At 40.5% G+C, this 27,655-nt stretch overlaps 1 protein-coding gene across 2 annotated transcripts in view; it reads left to right on the plus strand.

The window, feature by feature from the left end:
• Positions 1–27,655, plus strand: part of LOC142665994 (cytochrome P450 2A13-like) — a 121,332-nt gene that overhangs the window by 5,349 nt on the left and 88,328 nt on the right. Inside the window, exon 2 of one of the 2 annotated variants that reach the window (XM_075845839.1) lies at positions 3,798–3,858. The gene's annotated coding sequence lies outside the window, so the exon portion shown is untranslated. Of the gene's footprint in view, positions 1–3,797; positions 3,859–22,248; positions 22,479–27,655 lie in introns of those variants that run through there. The other variant, XM_075845840.1, reaches the window with a different exon arrangement.

Genomic DNA, 27,655 nt, shown 5'->3' on the forward strand with positions numbered 1-27,655 from the left:
AAAAGTAGATGTCCCAGTAGCCAGGGTTGCTAAAAAAAACGCAATCCCATTTGAAGATTCCTCGCAGTTGAGGGACGCCATGGACCGAAAGGCAGACGGACTACTGAAAAGAGCGTGGGAATCTTCCTCTGCCTTGATCTCAACTAATATCGCGGCCACATCAGTAGCAAGAGCAATGTTTATATGGCTAAACCAGCTAGAGACCCATTTGCTGATGAAGACATCACGACAAGATCTATTAGAATTTCTACCTTTACTAAAAATGGCAACCGGATTCTTGGTAGACGCTTCAGCAGAATCTATTAGCTAGAAGAGCATTATGGCTCAAAATGTGGTCAGGAGATACGAAGTCCAAGAACAAATTGTGTTCTATCCCGTTTACAGGGTCTCTGATGTTCGGTCCTCTCCTCGATAACATGCTGGAGAGTGCAACATATAGGAAAAAGGGGTTTCCTGAAGAGAAACCAAAAAAACCCCCTCAGTTTGGAAGATTTCGCCAACAGAGGGATCATACCTTACAGAACTACAGCGAGAAAGGGAAGTCCGGTCGCTGGAGTTACCCCAAAGGAAAAAGGTGTCGAGGATATCTCCTTAACCCAAATAATTCATTCCAGCCCTCAAAGCAATGACGCCAAGAGCATAGGAGGAAGACTCCTACAATTCTATCCCAAATGGTCGAGAATAACCCAGAACCCCTGGGTTCTAAAGATCATAGAAGAAGGGTACAAAATAGAATTTTCCTCCATTCCTCCGGAGAAATTTCTAATAACCCAGTACCAAGCAAAAGACCTTCATCAGATCCTTATCCAGGACGTCCAGAAACTACTCAAATTGAGAGCCATTTCTCCAGTTCCCCACAACAAAATATGCAAAGGCGACTATTCAAAAATCTTCTTAGTCAAAAAACCAAACGGTTCCTACAGGACAATAATCAACCTGAAGGTCCTAAACAAATGGGTGAAATATCGAAAATTCAAGATGGAGTCTATCAGATCAACGATTCCTCTAATAAGGGAAGAGGCATCAATGTGTACGATCGATTTAAAGGATGCGTATTATCACGTTCCTATCCACCCCGCGTACCAGAGATTCCTCAGATTCGCAATTCAGGACGGTCCTTCCATTCTCCACTTCCAGTTTGTCTGCCTCCCCTTCGCCATTTCATCCGCCCCCAGAATTTTTACAAAAATTATGGCAGAGATCATGGCATTCATAAGAAGTCAAGGTATAGTAATTATCCCATATCTAGACGACTTCTTGTTGACGGCAGATACTCCGGCTATCTTAGTCAGTCATCGGTCACAGGTTCTTTCCCTATTACAGGAATTGGGATGGATAATCAACTTTCAGAAGTCGAGTTTTCCTCCCCAGAAACAGAAGGTCTTCTTAGGAGTACTGCTAGACTCCTCCCTTCAACATTCCTTCCTCCCAAGAGAGAAACAAATACTCCTACTGGCAGAAGTAAGGAAATTTTGGGGGAAAGACACCTGTTCCATAAGGGAATGTATGCGGATGTTGGGAATGATGACGTCTTGCATCCAATCTATTCCATGGAGCCAATTTCACTCCAGACCCTTACAGAATCTGATCTTGTCCCAGTGGGATCGAAAACAAAACTGCCTGAATTCAAAAATTCAAATTTCCGAGACTGTGAAATCATCCCTCCTGTGGTGGCTCTGCACAAACAACATAGACAACGGAGTCCCCTGGAGAAATTCTCCTTATGTAGTGATTACCACAGATGCCAGCAAACACGGCTGGGGGTCGGTAATCCAAGACCAGCACTTTCAGGGCACATGGCCTGTGAAGATGATGTCCTCAAACTTCAAAGAACTAAGAGCCGTATGGGAGACACTTATAAGAGCTTCACCCATCATAAAAGGTAAGCATATAAGAATTTTATCGGACAACACGACAGCAGTGTCCTTTCTTCGCCATCAAGGGGGAACAAGACACACTCTTCTTCAGGCCCTCTCTACACAAATTTTCAGTTGGGCAGAAGAAAATGTCCTATCAGTCTCTGCAGTCCACCTAAAAGGCTCAGAGAACCTATCAGCAGATTTCCTGAGTCGGGAAAAAGTAGACCCTGGAGAATGGTCCCTAAACAGTCCCTAACCCGAACCCGAAATTGGGGTTATCCACAAATAGACCAGTTTGCCAAGAGGAAAAACTCTCAAGTAGAGACATTCTTCTCCCTAAATCTCAGAGACAACCCATTGGGAGTAGATGCATTGTCCCAACCCTGGGACATGGATCTGGCCTATGCCTTTCCTCCGTTTCCTCTAATACCAATGGTATTAAGAAAAATCCAGGAAGATTTGACAAAGCTCATCATTATTCTTCCCTATTGGCCAAAAAGAAGTTGGTTTCCAATCGTAAAATACCTAGCGTTGGAAGACCCTATCATGCTCCCAGTCAAGGAGAATCTTCTCTCCCAGGGTCCCTTATTCTTTCAGGGAATAGAAACTCTGAAATTGTCAGCCTGGATCCTGAAAGGCAGATCTTGAGGAACCACGGTCTGTCAGATGAGGTAATTTCAACTATCTTATCAAGTCATAAAGAAGTTACCTCAAAAATCTATCAAAAAATTTGGAAGAAATTCTGTTCCTGGCATGGAAACCCAGGACCAGACCCCTTTTCTCCCAACATTGCGAAAATCCTAGATTTTTTACAATCTGGATTCAAGAAAGGGCTTAGCCCTAGTACCTTAAAACTACAGATTTCAGCCTTAGGTAATTTTTTTAACACTCCTCTGGCTGAACATCGGTGGATCAGAAGATTCACCCAAGCGGTCTCTAAACTGAAACCTTCCCTAAAGAAATCAGTTCCTACCTGGGATTTGAATGTGGTGTTAACGACTCTTTGTGAGCCCCCCTTTGAGCCGCTCGACACAATTAGTATGCATTTTTTAACTCTAAAAGCTGCATTCTTAGTCGCTATTACTTCAGCAAGAAGGATTGGAGAAATCCAATCTCTGTCAGTCATAGAACCGTACCTAAAAGTACAAGAGGATAAGATCATCCTAAAGCTGGATCCTTCCTTTATTCCAAAGGTATCTACTGCTTTCCATAGAGAACAAGAAATAATTCTACCTTCCTTTTATCCAGATCCAAAAAACCAAGAAGAAGAAAAATTCCATTGCCTGGATGTCAGGCGAACAATTCTTCAGTATCTGGATAGAACCTCCTCCTGGAGACAAGATAAAAATCTATTTGTCCTGTTTGGGGGAAAGAATGGAGGAAAGAAAGCCTCAAAAGGCTCTCTAGCGAGATGGGTAAAAACCACCATACAAGAAGCCTACAAGTCCCAAGGACTATGTGCCCCACAAGGCATCAGAGCCCATTCAACGAGGGCAGTTTCGGCATCCTGGGCAGAAAGAAGAGAAGCCTCTATGGACCAAATCTGCAGAGCTGCCACTTGGTCAAGCCATCATACGTTTTGCAAACATTATAGGCACGATGTTCTGTCCGACACGGATTTAAGTTTTGGACGGAAAGTCCTTCAATCCATAGTCCCGCCCTGAGCATTATAATCTGGTATTGCTCCTGTAGTGCTGTCATGAGGGATGTACTGGAAAATAGCAATTAGACCTACGGATAATTGTATTTCCAGGAATCCATCATGACAGCACCATTACATCCCTCCCTTATTGAATTCTGATTTGTGCATTTAACATGTCAGTTATTATCCCTAGAAATAAAATAGGGTTGCATCCATCCTGGTGTAGTAATTGAAAAACACTGGCAAGTGGGTGGTGGGAGGGGCCTTTTAACCTCTCTGTCTTCCTGTCCCTACAGAGGTCAATAGGGCAACCTCCTGTAGTGCTGTCATGATGGATTCCTGGAAATACAATTACCGGTAGGTCTAATTGCTATTATCCTGCACTGATAGAGAGAAGGGCTGCCGATTAGTGCAGTGCAGTTTTGCAGCCAAAAACGTGCCCTTAAATACGGGTGACACCGGACCCGTATTTACGGGCACGGGTCCGTAAATACTGGTGCAATACGGCTCGAATACGTGTGACCAAGGACCCATATTTACGCCAGTATTTACGGGTAGACAAAAATACTGTCGTGTGCATGAGGCCTTAGTGTTAGGGTATGTTCACACAGCTTATTTTCGCCCGTTTTTCGGGCCGAAAAATCGGATCCAGAATGCCTCCAAACATCTGCCCATTGATTGCAATGGGAAAAACGGCGTTCTGTTTCGACAGGCTGTTTTTTTTATGCGCCCGTTTTTCAAAACGGCCGTGAAAAAGAAGTGCATGTCAATTCTTCAGCCATTTTTGGAGCTGTTTTTCATACTCTATAGAAAAACAGCTCCAAAAACACGACTTTGATTAAAAAACGTCTGAAAATCAGGAGCGGTTTTCCCTTGAAAACAGCTCCGTATTTTGAGAAGTTTTTAAGTTTGTGTATGCACACGACTGTAGCCATGTGTACGGCCGTGATTTTCGGGTCGCCCAGCAGCGGACTGTCAGTTGCGGGCCATGCGCATGGCCGCGGCCATTATTTTCAATGAGCCCGGACCGCAGAACACGGGCGTAATAAAAACTACGGTCGTTTGCATGGCCCCATAGAAATTATTCTAGATCATAGAATTCTCTCGTGGATTTTCGGGGGAATTGTGGCCGCAAAAGCACGTTCGTGTGCATGAGGCCTAACAGTTCGTGTCCGTGACTGACGTTCAGTTTTTACTGAAGTTCACTAGTCAATTTTTTAATACAGGTTTTTTTCCCCTAATATATAGCGTTAGGCCCCATGCACACGACCGTAAAAACTCCCGTAATTACAGCCCCATAGACTTCTATTGCCACGGGTACCTCCCCGTATGCTTACGGGAAGGTGCCCGTGCCATTGAAAAAGATAGCACATGTCCTATTTCAGGCCGTAATTACGGCACGGACAGCCCATAGAAGTCTGTGGGGCTCCCGTAATTACGGGTGCCTACGTGTGTGCACCCGTAATTACGGGAGCGTTGCTAGGCGACGTCAGTAAATAGTCACTGTCCAGGGTACTGAAAGAGTTAAACGATCGGCGGTAACTGTTTCAGCACCCTGGACAGTGCCTACCGATCACAATATAGATAAAGCTGTAAAAAAAAAAAGACGTTCATACTTACCCAGAACTCCCTGCTTCTTCCTCCAGTCCGGCCTCCTGGGATGACGTTACAGCCCATGTGACCGCTGCAGCCAATCACAGGCTGCAGCGGTCACACGGACAGCCGCGTCATCCAGGGAGGTCGGACTGGATGTCAAGAGAGGGACGCGTCACCAAGACAACGGCCGGGTAAGTATGAATTTCTTTTACTTTTATTACGGAAAGGGCTGTCCCTTCTCTCTATCCTGCACTGATAGAGAGAAGGGGCTGCCGATTAATGCAGTGCAGTTTTGCAGCCAAAAACGTGGCCATAAATACTGGTGGAATACGGGTGACACCGGACCCGTATTTACGGGCACGGGTCCGTAAATACGGGTGCAATACGGGTCGAATACGTGTGACCAAGGACCCGTATTTACGCCAGTATTTACGCGTGGATAAAAATACGGTCGTGTGCAAGAGGCTTACGGGTTATTTTTTTTACTGTCAGGTAGTCAGTAGTTTTTTACAGGTTTATATTGGACGTTTGTTCAGTAATTTTCTTTAAACTAAATTTTTCTCTTTTTTTCTTCTTCTGATTCTTCTCTTCTGCATTTTCTTTTCCCTTTGAAATGTTTATACATGTGTAAAAGCGCAAAACATGCAACCCCATGTGTAAAAATACATTTAGTATTACACACCCCCCTAATAAAAATATCCCAATCGTCCTCAAGTGCCTATTCAGCAGAGGAGGTATACGCCCTCCTGGCCTCTGACACTGATATGGCCAGCGAGGGCGATGAGGATTATTTGGCATTCCTCTTGTCCTTCTCATCACAAACCTTATTTAGTTATAAAGAACCCCTGCAACGGTGCCCCAGGACAGCAGCAGCTGGGGCACCCCCAGATAAGTAATACCATGTGTAAATGTAATGGCATCCCAGTCCAATTTTACGCCCGGCAATTTTTAGCCCAAAACTCCCAAGTCATCATTTGCTAGGTGGACTACCGTAGATGCAGCAGAGATACTGAAATTTTGCGGCCTTGTGATACATATGGGGCTAGTGAAGAAGCTATAGATGAGGCAATACTGAAATATGGATATTTTATACAACGCTCTATTTTGATGCATGGCAATTACCCAGACACGTTTTGAAATGGTTCAGATTTTCTTATTGCGTTATGATGATAATGCAAAGTGCCTGCTCCGTGATTACCCCAACATATGACTGACTGTTCCAAATCAGGTCTGTCATTGATAATATCTGTACCAAATTTCATCAAAGTTACACCTCCGAAAAAAACATTGCAATAGATGAGTTCTTTGTACATTTTTAAGGGAGGTTAAAGTTCCGCCAATACCTGCCCAGCAAGAGGGCGATGTATGGAATTAAAATGTACCAGCTGCGAGAGTACCTCAGGATACACCCAAAGGTTTAGGGCTAAGAAGTAAAGGACTCCATAACTTCTATACCAGCTTCGCACTATTTAAGTGCCTTTGCACGAGAAGAACTGCAGCATGTGGCACCATGTGCAAAAAAAACAGGCTTCTCTAAAACTCAGATTAAGCAACCACTAACAAAGGGCGAAAGCAGGGCACTAAACCGCGAGAAAATTTTGTTAGTCAAGTATAAGGACAAGAGGGATTTCCTTAGGGCTTATTTAGACGAACGTGATATACGTCCGTGTAACGCGCGTGATTTTAACGCGCCTCACATGGACCTATGTTAGTCAATGGGGCCGTTCAGACAGTCCGTGAGTTTCATGCAGTGTGTGTCCGCTGCGTAAAAGTCACGACATGTCCTATATTTGTGCGTTTCTTGTGCATCACACACCCATTGAAGTCAATGGGTGCGTGAAAATCACGCGCAGCACACAGAAGCACTTCCGTGTGCCGCGCGTGATTCGCGCAACAGCAGTAAAAACTATGAATGGAAACTGAAAAGCACCACGTGCTTTTCTGTTTACAAACAGAGTGTCATAATGATGGCGGCTGCGCAAAAATCACGCAGCCACGCATCATACGCTGCTGACACACGAAGCTGTTATGGACCTTTTGCGTGCGCAAAACGCAGCGTTTTTTGCTCGCGCAAAACGCACACGGTCGTGTGAATCCGGCCTTATGTTTACCACAATACACGTTAAACGGCTACACCCCTGTCCCTCTCCGAGGTGCCACTACAATGATCCCCAAGTCAGATTGCATCCTGGGCTATAATAAGTACATGGGAGGGGTTGACCTCTGATCAAGTACTGAAGCCATAAGGTGCCATATGAAAAACAAATTGTGGTACAAAAAGCTGGCCGTGCACAAAGATTGCATTGTTTAATGCTTACGTGCTATCCCAATGTGAAGGCCAGACGGGGACATTCAGTTTCAAGAGGTGGTTATCAAGGCCCTTGTATTGGAACCAGGAAGCGATGGTCCGCGTATTGTATATTTAGTAAGACCCGGCACGCTAATGATATTTCCACTTGAAGAAATATTTTTTTTATTGCAATCCACAGACAACGTATGTGACGTTTCGTTCAATTTTAGACCTTTTTCAAACAGTTTGTCAAACTATCAAAATTATATACACTACCGTTCAAAAGTTTAGGGTCACTTAGAAATTTCCTTATTTTTGAAAGAAAAGCACAGTTTTTTTCAATGAAGATAACATTAAATTAATCAGAAATACACTCTATACATTGTTAATGTGCTAAATGACTATTGTAGCTGCAAACATCTGGTTTTTAATGCAATATCTACATAGGTGTATAGAGGCCCATTTCCAGCAACCATCACTCCAGTGTTCTAATGGTACATTGTGTTTGCTAACTGTGTTAAAAGGCTAATGGATGATTAGAAAACAGTTGAAAACCCTTGTGCAATTATGTTAGCACCGCTGTAAACAGTTTTGCTGTTTAGAGGAGCTATAAAACTGACCTTCCTTTGAGCTAGTTGAGAATCTGGAGCATTACATTTGTGGGTTTGATTAAACTCTCAAAATGGCTAGAAAAAGAGAGCTTTCATGTGAAACTCGACAGTCTATTCTTGTTCTTAGAAATGAAGGCTATTCCATGCGAGAAATTGTCAAGAAACTGAAGATTTCCTACAGCGGTGTGTACTACACCCTTCAGAGGACAGCACAAACAGGCTCTAACCAGAGTAGAAAGAGAAGTTTCTAGTTTGAGAAATAGATGCCTCACAGGTCCTCAACTGGCAGCTTCATTAAATAGTACCCGCAAGAAAAAGCCATATCTGAGACTGGCTAATAAAAGGAAAAGATTAATATGGGCAAAAGCACACAGACATTGGACAGAGGAAGATTGGAAAAAAGCGTTATGGACAGACGAATCGAAGTTTGAGGTGTTTGGATCACACAGAAGAACATTTTTGAGACTCAGAACAACTGAAAAGATGCTGGAAGATTGCCTGACGCCATCTGTCAAGCATGGTGGAGGTAATGTGATGGTCTGGGGTTACTTTGGTGCTGGTAAAGTGGGAGATTTGTACAAGGTAAAAGGGATTTTGAATAAGGAAGGCTATCATTCCATTTTGAAACAAAATGCCATACCATGTAGACAGCGCTTGATTGGAGCCAATTTCATCCTACAACAGGACAATGACCCAAAGCACACCTCCAAATTATGCAAGAACTATTTAGGGAAGAAGCAGGCAGCTGGTATTCTATCTGTAATGGAGTGGCCAGCGCAGTCACCAGATCTCAACCCCATAGAGCTGTTGTGGGAGCAGCTTGACCGTATGGTACGCAAGAAGTGCCCATCAAGCCAATCCAACTTGTGGGAGGGGCTTCTGGAAGCATGGGGTGAAATTTCTCCCAATGACCTCAGCAAATTAACAGCTAGAATGCCAAAGGTCTGCAATGCTGTAATTGCTGCAAATGGAGCATTCTTTGACGAAAGCAAAGTTTGAAGGAGAAAATTATTATTTCAAATAAAAATCATTATTTCTAACCTTGTCAATGTCTTGACTATATTTTCTAGTCATCTTGCAACTCATTTGCTAAATATAAGTGTGAGTTTTCATGGAAAACACAAAATTGTCTGGGTGACCCCAAACTTTTGAACGGTAGTGTATATATATATATATATATATATATATATAATATATATTTTAGTTAAACAATCATTATTTGAGTGATTACACATTGTTTTAATTTTTTCACAAATCAGGAAATATTATAAATTAGATTCAGACGTCATACGCTGCAGTGAATGGAACGGCTCCCGTTCGCATTCTCTATGGGGATATATGTGCCGTATTCCATCTCTGTATGTGTCGTTAATCGACACATACAGAGATGAACAAAAAAAATGGCAGCTCCCATAGAGAAGTAAAAGAAAAAAATAAGTAGAACACAAGAACACAAATAAATAAAATGTATTTTAATATCACACTAAAAGGAATATTAGAAAAAAAAAAATCATGACACCTTCCCTAAGTCTTTCAATCCACAAGTCCATTTTAAAAGCACACCGACTTTCCTCCAGACTTCTTGGGCATAAGGGCAGTTCCAAAATAAATGTAGCACAGATTCATCGGTCACACAAGAGTCTCTTGGGAATTTTGCCCTTGCCACCAGGCCTTTCCTATGTTGCAAGTCTCTTGTTGGGAGGCACTAGTGGACCATCATCCAGGCAAGGTCCACATGTCCATTTGCAAGAAATTTCCCAAACACGTTCCGCCTACTTGTCTGGACCTTGCCTGGGAGTAGTTTGCCACTGGGATTACCTCCTCTTTCTCCTTTAAAATAGCAGACAGTTTCCTCTGGTCCTTTAAAATGTCGCTTTCTTGGTCCTTTAAATGAAATGTTTTTATAGTCTTTTCTAAAATCACATAATGCTTTGGGGGGCATAAAAGAACAGGGGAATTCTACGGAGGCATACACCATTTTATAAAAACCATACCAGCAGCATACTTTAAAAACACCATTGGAATTAAAACAGAAGCAGAAAAAAATTACATAAAAGAAAATATGCAAATTTGTGACAAATTTTCCACCATTCAACTTGCTTTTGTACATATGATCTACTTTTAATCATTCCATCTTTGAACCCCATAAAAACATGAATATAATTCTGGTTAGTCTTTTAATAAAAACAACCGAAAACCATTCCCACATATATCATTAGGGGCAGTAAAATAATTTTCATTAGTAATACCTTGCCCTCAAATCTCTCAGGTTCCAGAAAGAGATTTTTTTCCATTTTGCATAAAATCACATCCCAATGGTCAATCCCATCATTTGTTTCAATAAAAATTATACCAAGAATTTAAATTTTGTCTTGTTTTATGCTCATTTCCAGAGTCTTGGAGGCGTCCCAGACTCCAATGCTCAGACACTCACTTTTTGCAATGTTTAATTTAAAACCTGAAGCCTGGCAAATAAACTCTGTGCACCTTAGGGTTCTTTTGAGTGAAGCAGGGTCTGGGCATGCTACTGTTACGCCCTCCATATAGCTCAACGCTTTTACCTGGTTGCCGCCTCCTCCAGGAATAGGAACCCCTCTGATGACTTTGTCCTTGCGTATCTGACACAGTAGGGGCTCCATTGCACATATAAATAAAATCGGGGAGAGCGGACACCCCTGCTTCACTCCAGATTTTAAAATCACTTTTTCTGTTAAAAACCCATTAATAGAGATTTGACTAAAACAAGACTTATACAAAATCTTAATATGATTTAAAATCATCTCAGGAATTGCCCTTCTCTTTAAAACATTAAAAAGATACACATGTGAAACCCTGTCAAAAGCCTTCTACAAGTACAGCGCTAAAAATGCCAAACCTTGACTCCGGTCTTTTGAATACTATATGACATCTCGGATTATATTTAAAGTCTCAGTAATACTTCTTCCAGGAACTCCACAAACCTGATGCGGATGTATGATTTTGCTAATTACTGTTTTTAACCGATTTGCAATGATTTTGGCCATTACCTTTTATTCCATATTTAGGAGGGTGATAGGTCTCCAGTCCCCCAGCATGGTACAATCTCCTTTTTTAAAAATCACAGACACTACCCCCCTCCTCCAGGAAACAGTAAAAGCATCTTTAAATAACACTAAAAGGTCGTCCTTTAAAATGTCCCAAAATGTTAGATAAAATTCAATGGGAAGTCCATCTGTAGCAGGAGCTTTCCCATAAGAAAAACTTTTAAAAACAATAAAAAGTTCATCTAAGTTAATTTCATGTGATAAAACCTCTTGGTCTAAAACAGCTAACTTAAAGAGGCTCTGTCACCACATTATAAGTGGCCTATCTTCTACATAATGTGTTTGGCGCTGTAATGTAGATTACAGCAGTGTTTTTTTTATTTAGAAAAACCATCATTTTTGACGGAGTTATGACCTATTTTAGCTTTATGCTAATGAGTTTCTTAATGACCAACTGGGCGTGTTTTACTTTTTGACCAAGTGGGCGTTGTGGAGAAGTGTACGACACTGACCAATCAGTGACCAATCAGCGTCATACACTTCTCTCCATTCATTTACACAGTACATAGTGATCTTACTAGGTCACTATGTGCAGCCACATACACACACACTAACGTTACTCAAGTGTCTTGAGAGTTAATAGACATCACTACCAGTCGGGACGTGATGTCTATTCAGAATCCTGACACCTCAGTAACGTTTGTGTGTGACTTACACACACAGCACATCGAGATCACTCTCGGCTGTCATTTTCAGCGTCATCTCGCGAGATAACGCTGTGCTGTAAATCACACACAAACGTTAGCGAAGTGTCAGGATTCTGAATAGATATCATGTCCCGGCTGGACGTGATGTCTATTAACTCTCAGGACGCTTCAGTAACGTTAGTGTGTGAGTATGTGGCTGCACATAGTGAACAACACATAGTGAACAACGCAGGATCACTATGTGCTGTGTAAATGAATGGAGAGAAGTGTATGATGCTGATTGGTCAGCGTCATACACTTCTCTCCACAACGCCCACTTGGTCAAAAAGTAAAACATGCCCAGTTGGTCATTAAGAAAGTCATTAGCATAAAGCTAAAATAGGTCGTAACTCCGTCAAAAATTATAGTTTTTCTAAACACTGCTGTAATCTACTTTACAGCGTCGATCATATTATGTAAAAGATAGGGCATTTATAATGTGGTGATAGAGCCTCTTTAAAATCAAGGAGCATCTGTTAAAAAGGACATATCAACACACTTTTCATTAAAAAGGAGCAGGTAAAATTCATAAGCAGACTTTAAAATACCTTCCATAGAGGTTTCCCTTCCATGTTTAGAATCACATCTCTATTATCCGTAACTTTTTTAACCCCTTCGCGCTCAGCGACGTACTATTCCGTCGCGCTAACCAATACGTTCGGGCTCAGCGACGGAATAGTACGTCGTGGGAGTAACGGCCATTTCGGCCGTCCTCCCGACACATACAGGAGCTGTGACAGCTGCTGTCTCGTACAGCAGCTGCCGCAGCTCCTACAGCGCGGACCGATCGCTGTGTCCCCGCTGATTAACATCTGAAAAGCCGTGTTCAATAGTGATCACGGCTTTTTAGGGGTTAAGCTACAATCGCCAGCCTGCTATGGCAACCGGACACAAAACAATGGCGTCCGGCTCTGCCATCGACAGAAGCCTAGTGGGTCCTGACGAAGTCAGGACCCACTATGCTTGCTGTCAGTGAGTAGCTGACAGCTCTAATACACTGCACTACGCATGTAGTGCAGTGTATTAGAATAGCGATCAGGGCCTCCTGCCCTCATGTCCCCTAGTGGGACAAAGTAATAAAGTTAAAAAAAAGTTAAAAAAAGATGTGTAAAAATAAGAAAATAAAAGTTTTAAAAGTAATAAAAGTAAAAATCCCCCTTTTCCCTTATCTGTCCTTTATTATTAATAAAAATATATAAACAAACAAATAAACTATATATAATTGGTATCGCCGCGTCCGTAACGGCCTGAACTACAAAATTATTTTGTTATTTATCCCGCGCGGTGAACGCCTTAAAAGAAAATAATAATAAACTGTACCAGAATCACAATTGTTTGGTCACTTCACCTCCCAAAAAATTTAATAAAAAGAGATCAGAAAGTCGCATGTACCTAAAAATGGTACTGATGGAAACTACAGTTCATTACGCAAAAAGTCCTCGCACGGCTTTCTTGATGGAAAAATAAAAACGTTATGGCTATTAGAATAAGGTAACACAAAAAGTGAATGATTTTTTACAAAACGTATTTTATTGTGCAAACGCCATAGGACATTAAAAAAAACTATAAATATCTGGTATGGCCGTAATCGTATCGCCCCGCAGAATAAAGTGAATATGTAATTTATAGCGCACGGTGCACGCTGTAAAAAAAATTTCATGAAAAAACAATAGTAGAATTGCTGTTTTTTAGTCACCACACCACTTAAAAACAGAATAACACTTGATCAAAAAGTCACATGCACCCCATGAAAACTGCAATGAATTCCTCAAGGGGTCTAGTTTCCAAAATGGGGTCACTTTGGGGGTTTTCCACTGTTTTGGCACCACAAGACCTCTTCAAACCGGACATGGTGCCTAATAAAAAGGAGGCCTCAAAATCCACTAGGTGCTCCTTAGCTTCGGAGGCCGGTGCTTCAGTCCATTACCGCACTAGGGCCATATGTGGGATATTTCTCTAAACTGCAGAATCTGGGTAATAAGTATTAAGTTGCGTTTCTCTGATAAAACCTTTTGTGTTATAAAAAAAAATGGTATAAAAAGGATTTTCTGACAAAAAAATATATGTAAATTTCACCTCTACTTTGCTCTAAATTTCTGTGAAACACCTAAAGGGTTCATAAACTTTCTAAATGCTGTTGTGAATACTTTGAGGGGTCTAGTTTCTAAAATGGGGTGTTTTATAGGGGTTTCTAATATATGGGCCCCTTCAAAGCAACTTCAGAACTGAACTGTAACCTAAAAAAATAAATAAATTAGGCAATACTTCGCTTCTTACATTATACTGATAATGAGCCGTGCCCACCCCGAGATGACCCCAGTTTTGACCGTTTGTATAAATGGAGACCCCTATTAGACCGTTTCAGTGCCCGGTTTTCCCAAGCATTCACCCCCAGAGTCCTTGGTAGATTTTAAAGGGAGGCTTCAATTCCGCCAGTACCTGCCGGGTAGGAGGGCAAGGTATGGCGTGAAGATGTATAAGCTGCGAGAGTGCATCAGGGTATACCTACAAATTTAGGATATATAAAGGGAGGGACACCAGTATTCAACCCCCATAATGTCCGTCCCCCCCTTATTAGGAGTTGATGCAAAAATTGTGTGGGATTTGGTGCACCCACTTCTGGACCAGGGTTACCACCTCTAACTGGATAATTTTTATACCAGCGTCCCACTCTTCAACTGCCTCGCTTCCAGTCCTGTGGCATGCGGCACTGCTGGAAGAAACCTGAGAGGCCTCCCTAAGACTCTGCAGGGCAAACAAGAAGTGGTGAGTGCAGGGCACATTCTAGCAGCTGCATATTGTGTGTCACGTACAAGGACAAGAGAGATGCCACACCAGTACCCATGTACCTGTACGAGGTACCAGTACAGAGACCCCCAAACCAGATTGCATCCTGGGCTACAATAGGTACATGGGAGGAGTGGACTTGTCAGATCAAGTCCTGAAGCCCTACAGCGAAATGTGTTGTGGTATAAGAGGCTGCACATCATACCGATGGCTTTGTACAATGCGTACGTGCTACGTCGATGTACAGGCCAGAGGGGAACTTTCCTGGAATTTCAAGAGGTTGTTATCAAGAACCTAATCTTTAGGGACCAGGAGGGAGGGGCACCCAGTACTTCTGGAAGCGGGGCCACACGCATCGTACCAGGGCAACAGTTTCCAGGAGAAGTTCCCCAAACTGGCAAGAAGGGAAAAAGTCAAAAGAGGTGCAAAGTCTGCTATAAGAGGGGGATAAGGGAGGACACAATATATCAATGTAAGACGTGTCCCGAAAAACCAGAGCTCTGTATGAAAGAGTGTTTTAAAATATATCATACATCCCTTGGTTTATAATTTACCCCAATTTTACTTACCCTGATGCACTCTGCACAGCTTATCCCCCCTCGTCTTTCCCCTCTGGGTCCTGCTGGGTGCCTAGGCAGCTGATAACAGCCACATGTATGGTATTGCCGTACCCGTGAGAACCCACATTACAGTGTATGGGGTGTATGTCTCCGGTCAAAATGCACACTACACCTCTAGATGAATGCCTTAAGGGTGTAGTTTTTAAAACGGGGTCAACTGTACTGGTACCTCAGGGGCTTCTGCATACATGACTTCACACCAGAAAATCCCCAGTAGGCCAAATGGTGGTCCTCTCGTTCTGAGCCCTCCCATGGGCCCAAACGGCAGTTTATCACCACAAATGGGGTATTGCTGCACTCAGGACATATTGCGCAACAGAATGGGGTATTTTATTTCTTGTGAAAATAAGAAATTTTTAGCCAAAACTACATATTATTGGAAAAAATTAATTTTGTTTTAATTCCCAGCCCAATTCAAATAAGTTCTGTGAAAAACCTATGGGGTCAAAATGGTCACAACACCCATAAATGAATTCCTTGAGGGGTGTAGTTTCCAAAATGGGGTCATTTCTGGTGGGTTTCCATTGCTTTGATACCTCTGGGGCTCTGCAAATGCGACATGGCACCCGAAAAACAATCCAGCAAAATCTGGACTCCAAAGAACAAATAGCGCTCCTTTCCTTCTGAGCCCTCCCATGGGCCCAAACGGCAGTTTATCACCACAAATGGGGTATTGCAGCACTCAGGACAAATTCGGCAACAAAATGTAGTATTTTATTTCTTGTGAAAATAAGAATTTTTGAGCCAAAACTACATATTATTGGAAAAAAGTAATTTTGTTTTAATTCCCAGCCCAATTCAAAATATGGGGTCAAAATGGTCACAACACCCATAAATGAATTCCTTGAGGGGTGTCGTTTCCAAAATGGGGTCACTTCTGGTGGGTTTCCATTGCTTTGATACCTCTGGGGCTCTGCAAATGCGACATGGCACCCAAAAACCAAACCAGCAAAATCTGCACTCCAAAGAACACACAGCGCTCATTCACTTCTGAGGCCTCCCATGGGCCCAAACGGCAGTTTATCGCCACAAATGGGGTATTGCTGCACTCAGGAGAAATTGGGCAACAAAATGGGGTATTTTGTTCCCTGTGAAAATAAGAAATTTTGATAAAAAATGACATCTTATTGGAAAAAATGTCATTTTTTTCATTTCACAGCCCAATTCAAATAGGTGCTGTGAAAAAACTGTGCGGTCAAAATTGTAACAACAACCATATTTGAATTCCTTGAGGGGTGTAGTTTCCAAAATGTGGTCATTTCTGGTGGGTTTCCATTGCTTTGATACCTCTGGGGCTCTGCAAATGCGACATGGCACCAAAAAAACAATCCAGTAAGATCTGGACTCCAAAAAACACATAGCGCTCCTTTCATTCTGAGCCCTCCCATGGGCCCAAACGGCAGTTTATCACCACAAATGGGGTATTGCCGCACTAAGGACAAATTGGGCAACAAAATGGGGTATTTTGTTCCCTGTGAAAATAAGAAATTTTGATCACAAATGACATCTTATTGGAAAAAATTTAATTTTTTTAATTTCACAGCCCAATTCAAATAGGTTACATAGTTACATAGTTACATAGTTTGTACGGTTGAAAAAAGACACATGTCCATCAAGTTCAACCAAGGGAAGGGAAGGGGGAAGTAAAAAATTTCTACACATAGCACTTAATATTTTTTTGTTCTAGGAAATTATCTAAGCCTTTTTTAAAGCCATCTACTGTCCCTGCTGTGACCAGCTCCTGCGGTAGGCTATTCCATAGATTCACAGTTCTCACAGTAAAGAAGGCTTGTCGCCTCTGCAGGTTGAACCTTTTTTTCTCCAGACGGAGGGAGTGCCCCCTTGTTTTTTGAGGGGGTTTTACATGGAACAGGATTTCACCATATTTTTTGTATGCGCCATTCATATATTTATATAAGTTAATCATGTCCCCCCTTAGTCGTCTTTTCTCAAGGCTAAATAGGTTTAGTTCTTTTAATCTTTCCTCATAACTTAGATTCTCCATGCCCCTTATTAGCTTCGTTGCTCTTCTTTGTATTTTTTCCAACTCCAGGGCATCCTTTCTATGAACTGGAGCCCAGAACTGGACTGCATATTCTAGATGAGGCCTCACTAATGCTTTGTAAAGTGGTAATATTACCTCCCTGTCCCGCGAGTCCATGCCTCTTTTGATACACGACAATATTTTGCTGGCCTTTGAAGCAGCTGATTGACACTGCATGCTGAAATTTAGTTTATGATTTACAAGTACACCCAGATCCTTCTCAACAATTGACTCCCCCAGTGTAGCTCCCCCTAGGACATATGATGCATGCAGGTTGTTGGTACCCAGATGCATAACTTTACATTTATCTACATTAAACTTCATTTGCCAAGTGGACGCCCAAACACTTAGGGTATGTTCACACGGCCTATTTACGGACGTAAATCGGGCGTTTTTGCCCCGAATTACGCCCGAAAATAGCGCCTCAATAGCGCTGACAAACATCTGCCCATTGAAAGCAATGGGCAGACGTTTGTCTGTTCACACGAGGCGTATATTTACGCGCCGCTGTCAAATGACGGCGCGCAAATAGACGCCCGCGTCAAAGAAGTGACCTGTCACTTCTTTGGCCGTAATTGGAGCCGCTATTCATTGACTCCAATGAATAGCAGCGCTAATTACGTCCGTAATGGACGCGGCGTTCAAGCGCCTGCACATGCCGGTACGGCTGAAATTACGGGGATGTTTTCAGGCTGAAACATCCCCGTAATTTCAGCCGTTACGGACCCCCGCCGTGTGAACATACCCTTAGTTTGTTTAAATCTGCCTGCAATTCACAAACATCTTCCATAGTCTGAACTATATTACATAGCTTGGTGTCATCTGCAAAAATAGAAATAGTGCTATTAATCCCAACCTCTATATCATTAATAAATAAGTTGAATAATAGTGGTCCCAGCACTGAACCCTGGGGTACACCACTTATAACTGGGGACCATACAGAGTAGGAATCATTGACCACAACTCTCTGGATACGGTCCTTGAGCCAATTCTCAATCCAATTACAAACTATACTTTCTAAACCTATAGTCCTTAATTTACCCATTAGATGTCTATGAGGGACAGTGTCAAATGCCTTTGCAAAGTCCAAAAACACTATATCCACAGCGGCCCCTCGGTCTAGACTTCTGCTTACCTCTTCATAAAAACAAATCAGGTTGGTTTGACAGCTTCTGTCCTTTGTAAAACCATGCTGGCTGTCACTTATAATACTATTTATTGTCACATAATTCTGTATATAGTCCCTCAATAGCCCCTCAAACATTTTCCCCACAATTGATGTTAAGCTTACTGGTCTATAATTACCCGGCGAAGACCTAGTGCCCTTTTTGAAAATAGGCACCACATTTGCCCTGCCCCAGTCCCTTGGCACTATACCACTCATGAGAGACTCTCTAAATATTATGAAGAGGGGGACAGAAATAACTGAACTAAGCTCTTTAAGAACTCTAGGGTGTAACCCATCTGGTCCCGGAGCCTTGTGGACATTTATTTTATTTAATTTAGCTTGGACCATATCTACATTCATCCAATTCAGTATATCAACTGATATATTAACAGCACTGGCACCGGCTACATCAGCTGCTCCTTCTTCTGTTGTATATACAGAGCGGAAGAACCCATTTAGTAACTCTGCCTTCTCTTGATCCCCTGTGACCAACTCCCCATTACCATTATCTAGGGGTCCTACATGTTCAGACCTTGGCTTTTTTGCATTTATATGCTTGAAGAATTTTTTAGGATTTGTTTTACTATCCTTGGCCACCTGCCTTTCATTTTGTATTTTTGCTGATTTTATTAAGCTCTTTATATTTTACAAAGGCTACAGCTGTACCCTCAGATTTGTATTTTTTAAATGCCCTTTTTTTGTCATGTATTGCCCCTTTCACAGAAGGTGTAAGCCATGTGGGGTTTAATTTTAGTCGTTTATACTTGTTACCTGTAGGAATACATTTTGCACTATAATTACCCAAGGTAGATTTGAAAATCTCCCATTTATCATTTGTCCCATTATTTGACATTAGTTCTTCCCAGTCTATATCCTGAATTGCAGCCCTCATCCTGGGGAAATTGGCTTTCTTGAAATTAAATGTTTTTGCCCTCCCAGCCTGCGTTTGTTTTTTACAGTATAGGTAAAATGTAACTATATTATGATCACTGTTACCGAGGTTTTCACGAACATTGACATTCCCAACAAGCTCTGCATTATTAGAAATGACCAGATCCAACAGAGCTTCACCTCTAGTCGGGTCTTCCACAAACTGGCCCATAAAATTTTCCTGTAACAGGTTGAGGAAATGTCTCCCCTTTGCAGTTGAAGCCGAACCATGACACCAATTAATATCCCGGAAATTAAAATCTCCCATTATCACAACAGTACCCGCCTGTGCAGCCCGCTCCATCTGTTTATATATTTGACCTTCCATCTCCTCAGTTATATTGGGGGGTCTATAGATTACACCAAAAGTAATTTTTTCAGTGTTTACTTCCCTTTGTAATTCCACCCACAAGGTTTCAACCTCCTTACAGTATACAGGTGCTGTGAAAAAACTGTGCGGTCCAAATGGTAACAACACCCATAAATGAATTCCTTGAGGGGTGTAGTTTCAAAAATGTGGTCATTTCTGGTGGGTTTCCATTGCTTTGATACCTCTGGGGCTCTGCAATTGCGACATGGCACCCGAAAAACAATCCAGCAAAATCTGGACTCCAAAGAACAAATAGCGCTCCTTTCCTTCTGAGCCCTCCAATGGGCCCAAACGGCAGTTTATCACCACAAATGGGGTATTGCAGCACTCAGGACAAATTCGGCAACAAAATGTAGTATTTTATTTCTTGTGAAAATAAGAATTTTTGAGCCAAAACTACATATTATTGGAAAAAAGTAATTTTGTTTTAATTCCCAGCCCAATTCAAAATATGGGGTCAAAATGGTCACAACACCCATAAATGAATTCCTTGAGGGGTGTCGTTTCCAAAATGGGGTCACTTCTGGTGGGTTTCTATTGCTTTGATACCTCTGGGGCTCTGCAAATGCGACATGGCACCCGAAAACCAAACCAGCAAAATCTGCACTCCAAAGAACACACAGCGCTCATTCACTTCTGAGGCCTCCCATGGGCCCAAACGGCAGTTTATCGCCACAAATGGGGTATTGCTGCACTCAGGAGAAATTGGGCAACAAAATGGGGTATTTTGTTCCCTGTGAAAATAAGAAATTTTGATAAAAAATGACATCTTATTGGAAAAAATGTCATTTTTTTCATTTCACAGCCCAATTCAAATAGGTGCTGTGAAAAAACTGTGCGGTCAAAATTGTAACAACAACCATATTTGAATTCCTTGAGGGGTGTAGTTTCCAAAATGTGGTCATTTCTGGTGGGTTTCCATTGCTTTGATACCTCTGGGGCTCTGCAAATGCGACATGGCACCAAAAAAACAATCCAGTAAGATCTGGACTCCAAAAAACACATAGCGCTCCTTTCATTCTGAGCCCTCCCATGGGCCCAAACGGCAGTTTATCACCACAAATGGGGTATTGCCGCACTAAGGACAAATTGGGCAACAAAATGGGGTATTTTGTTCCCTGTGAAAATAAGAAATTTTGATCACAAATGACATCTTATTGGAAAAAATGTAATTTTTTTAATTTCACAGCCCAATTCAAATAGGTGCTGTGAAAAAACGGTGCCGTCAAAATGGTAACAACAACCATAAATTAATTCCTTGAGGGGTGTAGTTTCCAAAATGGGGTCACTATTCGGGGGATTCCTACTGTTTTGGCACCTCAACACCTCTTCAAACCTAGCATGCTACCTAAAATATATTCTAATAAAAAAAGAGGCCTCAAAATGCACTAGGTGCTTCTTTGCTTCTGGGGCTTGTGTTTTAGTCCACGAGCGCACTAGAGACACATGTGGGACATTTCTAAAAACTGCAGAATCTGGACAATACATATTTAGTAGTAGTTCTCTGGTAAAACCTTCTGTGTTACAGATTTTTTTTTTTATAAAATTGAAATTCAGCAAGAAAAATGACATTTGCAAATTTCACCTCCACTTTGCTTTAATTCTTGTGAAATGCCTGAAGGGTTAAAAAACTTTCTAAATGCTGTTTTGAATACTATGAGGGGTCTAGTTTTTAAAATGGGGTGTTTTATGGGGGTTTCTAATACATAGGCCTCTCAAAGCCACTTCAGAACTGAAGAGGTACCTTAAAAAAAAGGCTTTTGACATTTTCTTAAAAATATGAGAAATTGCTGTTTATGTTCTAAGCCTTGCAACGTCCAAGAAAAATAAAAGAATGTTCAAAACAATGCCAATCTAAAGTAGACATTTTGGAAATGTGAACTAGTAACTATTTTGGGTGGTATAACCATCTGTTTTACAAGCAGATGCATTTAAATTCTGAAAAATTTTATTTTTTCAAAGTTTTCTCAACATTTTGCAATTTTTCACCAATAAACACTGAATATATCGACCAAATTTTACCATGAACATGAAGCCCAATGTGTCACGAGAAAAATCTCTGAATCGCTTGGATAGGTTTAAGCATTCCGACGTTATTACCACATAAAGGGAAATATGTCAGATTTGAAAAATGGGCTCTGAGCCTTAAGGCCAAAACTAGGCTGCGTCCTTAAGGGGTTAAAGAAAAACCGGGAGCATTTTTCTCCTTCCTCTAGATGTATCCGGGATCTGAAAATAATTTGTTTATCTCTTTGCTCCAAACATTTCTTAATTTCTGCTTTCATATTTTCAATGTCTTCGTTCACATCTATCCCCAGCTCCTTGAATTGAAAAAGTGTTTGTAACCTTGTGTTAAAATGATAAAACCATTGTTTCTTTTCTTTTGCTTTTCTCTTACCTACTTTGATAAAAACAAAAATTAAGTATTTTTTTTTTTATTTCCTACCAGGTCAGCATTGGTATGTCTCAGTTTTTCTACTGCTGCCAACACTGGTAGGTCTAGCCAAATTCCAGTTCCAGTTAGAGGATCCTCCAGCAGGTGCATGCTCAACCTCCAGAGGCCCTTGTTTATCTTCAGTTCACCACTAAACTCTATCTTAGCCTGCAAGAGTTTGTGGTCAGAAAATGTTCGATAATAAAACAAATTTCACAGGGTCAAAATACTCTGTTAAAAATATAAAATCGATCCTAGAAGCCACTCTCCCATTGGACCATGTGTGGCCTAGGTCCGCCGGCGAGAGCAACTTCCAGGCATTTCTCAGCTTAAAATCACATAAAAAATTCTAAAGCAGGTAAGAGGTTCTTTCTAGTTTGTGGAGAGGGTCAACCCCCTGCAGGCATTCTCCTTCACAAATACAATTGAAATCTCCTCCTATTAGTAAGGGGGTTGAGCCACACAAAACAATGGTAAAATTTGCATTAACTCAGCCCTCTTCTGCTTGTCAGGAGAGGCATATACATTTAAAATACGAAACATAAAACCATTAAAATTCAGATGGACTATCATTGCTCTGCCGGGTAAAATCCCAGTCAAAGAATGTATAATCAGGAGATAGGGAGATAAAAAATGGAATATCCGAGGGCACAGCTGTACTGGAAATTGCTTTTATTTGTACAACAACAACAACAATGTGTTTCAAGGCCGTACCGGCCTCTTCGTCAGGTTAGGTACAAGTGTTAGGTCTATTCATGATGACTGCGCATTTATAGCTGGCCTAGGAATCAATACCGGGTTAGGTTACAGGTCAAAGGTCAAAGGTCAATTGTGTAAGCAAGGTACGGCAGTGAGGTATAAAAATTATTCATTTAAAAACAAAACAGTTTTTCATTCATATTAAAGGTATAGACAAAGATACAAAACAAGGATCGTAGGTTCAAAAATATGAATAAGCATTTTTACAGAATGATAATAATATAAAAATAATAATAATAAATAAAACAATGATTAAAAAACATTAATGACAATATGTATAAAAGTATGTATAAAAAGATCATAGATGCATTTCAAGTGGAATGTCTCCGCAGTGTGTTTATTCGTTAGTTGTAGTATGAAGTTTTTTATTATTGTTTTGTATTTTCAATTTAAAACATCGTTCATTCCAAACTGTCAGTGGTGTGTATCATCGTCATGGTGATATGACGCTCCTAGGTATGAGTCATATTAGCAAAGTGCGGTAATGAAGTGTGTAAGTTGTTCCCTATCAGAGAGCAGACCCGTTTTACATTAATATTCAAAATTTGTGCAAAAAGATAGAATAAGCATCTCATATATAATCATGGAAGAAGTGATTTAGAAACATGTAGAAATATATGTAGAAATATATACAAAAGCCTATTAGAGATGGAGCATCTTTGAAATGTGTATTTATTCAATGGGGGTGTTTATTTTTTGTTTATATGTACTTCAAATGTTTGGTGCTTATATTTTAGAGTATCGTTCTTTCAGAGCTGTCAGTGGTGTGTATCGTTGTCATGGTGATGTGAAGCTCCTGGGTATGAGTCATTCATGCAGAGAGTGCTGCTGCCGACTCAGAGAAGGGAGCCGTGCGGTTCGAGGAAGATTGATCGGAACAAGAATACACAGCAGCCACGGGTGAGAGAATTGCCTGTATTATAGCGCACAAATGTTGGTATATTCGTTTGTATATATATATATATATATATATATATATATATATATATATATATATATATATATATAGGATGATTCCTATATATGTTGCTCTTAGGGTTGTAAAAACGGAGTTACATAATGGTCTCTGTTACTTCATTGAGACCTGTTGGTTTTAATGTCTTGAGTTTATACATCCAGAAGATTTCTCTTCTGCAAAGAATATTATAACGGTCTCTTTGGTTTTCCTTAATGTGATCGATCGGGGTGATGGTGAAGCAGTTAAAATCACTATCATGTGCTAGTGTGCAATGTCTGGATATACTGTGGAGTAAAAATTTCTTTTTGCAGTTGGATCTATGTTTGTTTAATCGACAATGTAAGGGTTGGATTGTTCTTCCCACGTACTGAACTCCACATTTACAGTTTATGAGATAAATCACGAATTTTGACTGACAGTTTAAGTTTTCATTGATGTTAAATACTTTTCCTGTTTGTTGAGACCGGAAAGTGTGTGTTTTATCAGTAATCGATTGACAGCACAGGCACCTAGTTGTTCCGCATTTAAAGCTGCCTATTTCAGATGATTGATTCTGTTGTTGTATTTTCCGTTTAGAATTGTCTTTTATTCCTGAGAGGTTCACTCTACATGGGGCTAGGATGTTTTTAATAGTTCTCGCTCTTCTGAAAGTAGTTATAGCTTTTGCTGGTAGAATTTTCTGAAGAAAGGGATCAGTTTGGAGTACATGCCAGTGTTTGTTGAGAATGTCTCCTATTCTTTTGTATGATGTATTGTATTGTGTAATGAAGTTAAAACCAAAGTTCATAGTTGTTTTGCTATGTTCTTGTGTGGTTATTTGGTCACTAGTAGATGGTTGTGGAAGACAGTCCTCCTGGTTGAGAATTTCAGTTTTTTTATAGGCATCAGTTAAAAGTGTGTTTGGATAGCCTTTCTCCTTAAAGCGTTTGTATAATATTCGACTCTGTTTCTTGAAATCTGTTTTAAGTGTACAGTTTTTTCTTATTCTCTTGTATTGGCTATAAGGGATATTCTTGAGCCATTTTGGGTGGTGTCCACTGTTAAAATTCAGGTAGCTATTAGTATCCACTTTTTTAAAATGGGTACGTGTGATGAAATTATTCCCTGATGCAATTATTGATAAATCTAGAAAATCTATCTCTTTTTCTTGTATGTTGGATGTGAATGTGATACCCCAATTATTATCGTTAAGGGAGTGACAAAAATTTTTGGCACTTGTTTGGTCACCATTCCATATGATAAAGAGGTCGTCTATGTATCTTTTGTATAATAAAATGTGATCCATTGCCCAGGGGTGTTTCCAAATAAAATGATCTTCGAAAGCGCCCATAAAAATGTTGGCGTAGCTTGGTGCTACCCTAGTACCCATTGCCGTGCCCTTCACCTGGTGATATATAGTTTCGTCAAAGGAGAATACGTTGTTTTTAAGGATGAATTCCATACTTTTACAGAAGAAATGGATTTGAGGTGGTTGAAGGTCAATGTCCCTTTCCAGGGTGTTTCTAAGGTTTTTGAGACCTAGAGAGTGTTCAATGTTGCTGTACAAAGCACTTACATCTAGGGTGATGAGTAAATTGTTTTTAGAGGGTATCAGGCGGAGTTCACTAATAAGCTGAGTAGAGTCTTTTAGATAACTTGGTAAAGTTACTACATATTTTTGAAAGCACAGGTCTAGGTAGTGGGACAAGTGACAGGTGGGTGATTGCATTCCAGAAATAATTGGTCTGCCTGGGGGATTTTTGGGGTCTTTGTGGATTTTGGGTAGGTGATAGTAGAATGGTAGATTGATATTTTTAGGTGTGAGGTAGTTCTTTTCATTTTTGTTTAGGATTTTATCTGTGAATGCTTGGTCTATCAACACTTTTAGACGTTTAGAGGAATGCACAAGGGGGATGATGAGTAGATTGCTCACCAAAAGACAATGCATGTGCGAAACATTAACATGTAAAATAGAAACGACTATAAAGCTACTCAAACCCTTTTCTTTACACCATGATTTTCATATCATTAATCACAACATTACCAATCGAATTATCCGACTTGAGCAAGACCTTATTGAGAGAAAAGCTATCAAACTAAACCGAGATAGATTAGACTATCTATCAAACCAGATTAGAACCTGGAATAAACCAATACCACAACACCACCTTAAACGAGTTGACACCCCAAAAAACACCCAACAATGGCTAATGCCAATACATTCATCAAAAACAAATGAAGACCACAGAATGGCACACAACAAATCAAATAGACTTTTCTTAAACAGCAAATACATCAAAGCAAACAAAACGGTAAAACAGGTAATGAACGTTACTAATTTAGAAACACAAAAAATAAATACAAATTCCACCCCCATCCAAAAATCGAACACAATAAGGGAACAGGCAGCCATATCCTCACCAATTGACTCCCTAGACCTATCCATTTTTACAATACACAACACATCGAATGATTTATCCACCAATACAGTTATTAATATGTTGCTGTACAAAGCACTTACATCTAGGGTGATGAGTAAATTGTTTTTAGAGGGTATCAGGCGGAGTTCACTAATAAGCTGAGTAGAGTCTTTTAGATAACTTGGTAAAGTTACTACATATTTTTGAAAGCACAGGTCTAGGTAGTGGGACAAGTGACAGGTGGGTGATTGCATTCCAGAAATAATTGGTCTGCCTGGGGGATTTTTGGGGTCTTTGTGGATTTTGGGTAGGTGATAGTAGAATGGTAGATTGATATTTTTAGGTGTGAGGTAGTTCTTTTCATTTCTGTTTAGGATTTTATCTGTGAATGCTTGGTCTATCAACACTTTTAGACGTTTAGTAATGTCTTCAATGGGGTTAAAGTCAAGGTTGTTATAATAATTAGTGTCAGATAGGATTTTTTGTGCTTCAGAATAATAGTCAAGTGTGTTCTGGATCACTGTCCCTCCACCTTTGTCAGCAGATCTTATTACAATTAAATTGTTTTCTTTGAGGTTTTTCAGGGCTCGTTTTTCATTCGAGGTGAGGTTATTTTTATACGGAAATTTGTGTTGTTCGAGATTTTCCAAATCTCTACAAACTAAGTGATGAAAGGTGTTGATGAAATTACCCTGGTTGGCTATGGGATAAAATTTCGATGGGGGTTTTAGATTAGTATGTTTAAAAATTACAGGTGTTTCATTCTGTGAATCCACCTCAATAACTGTGTCGACGTTATTTTTTGTGTTATCAGCTTTATGGGTTGTCAGTTGGAAGTGTCTTTGGAGAGTAAGCTTTCTAGTGAAACGGTGTAGGTCAATAAATAAATTAAAACCATTTGTTCCAGTGGTTGGACAGAAAGAGAGACCTTTGTTAAGAAGAGATATTTCTGTTGTATTTAAAATGTGGTCAGAGAGGTTAAAAATGGACATATATGGTATCGGGGAAGTTAGTGGTATTCTCTTTTTCTTTTTGCCTCCCCGGGTTCCTCTATAACGTTTTTTCGTTTTTTTGGGCGGAAAAAATCGTTTATGGTCAATTGTAGGGGATTGGAGACTGGGGTAATTTCTAAAAAAGAGGAAGAAGCATTTCCTAATGAAGCAATATTTTCTACATCAGAGGAAGAGGCTGTTTCCTCTGGAATTGCGGTACATATAGCAGGGCTTAGAAATGGAACGGACATAGTGGAACCAACTTTTGTATTATCAATCGTGGTCATGGTACTTGGGGATAAAAGTAGATCCAGAACAAATGCTCGTTCATTGACAAGTGTACTATTATCGGATTCCATGTTGTTATCAGATTCCATATTAATAACTGTATTGGTGGATAAATCATTCGATGTGTTGTGTATTGTAA

The sequence above is a fragment of the Rhinoderma darwinii genome, chromosome 13, assembly GCF_050947455.1.
Source record: "Rhinoderma darwinii isolate aRhiDar2 chromosome 13, aRhiDar2.hap1, whole genome shotgun sequence".
Lineage (NCBI taxonomy): Eukaryota > Metazoa > Chordata > Amphibia > Anura > Rhinodermatidae > Rhinoderma > Rhinoderma darwinii.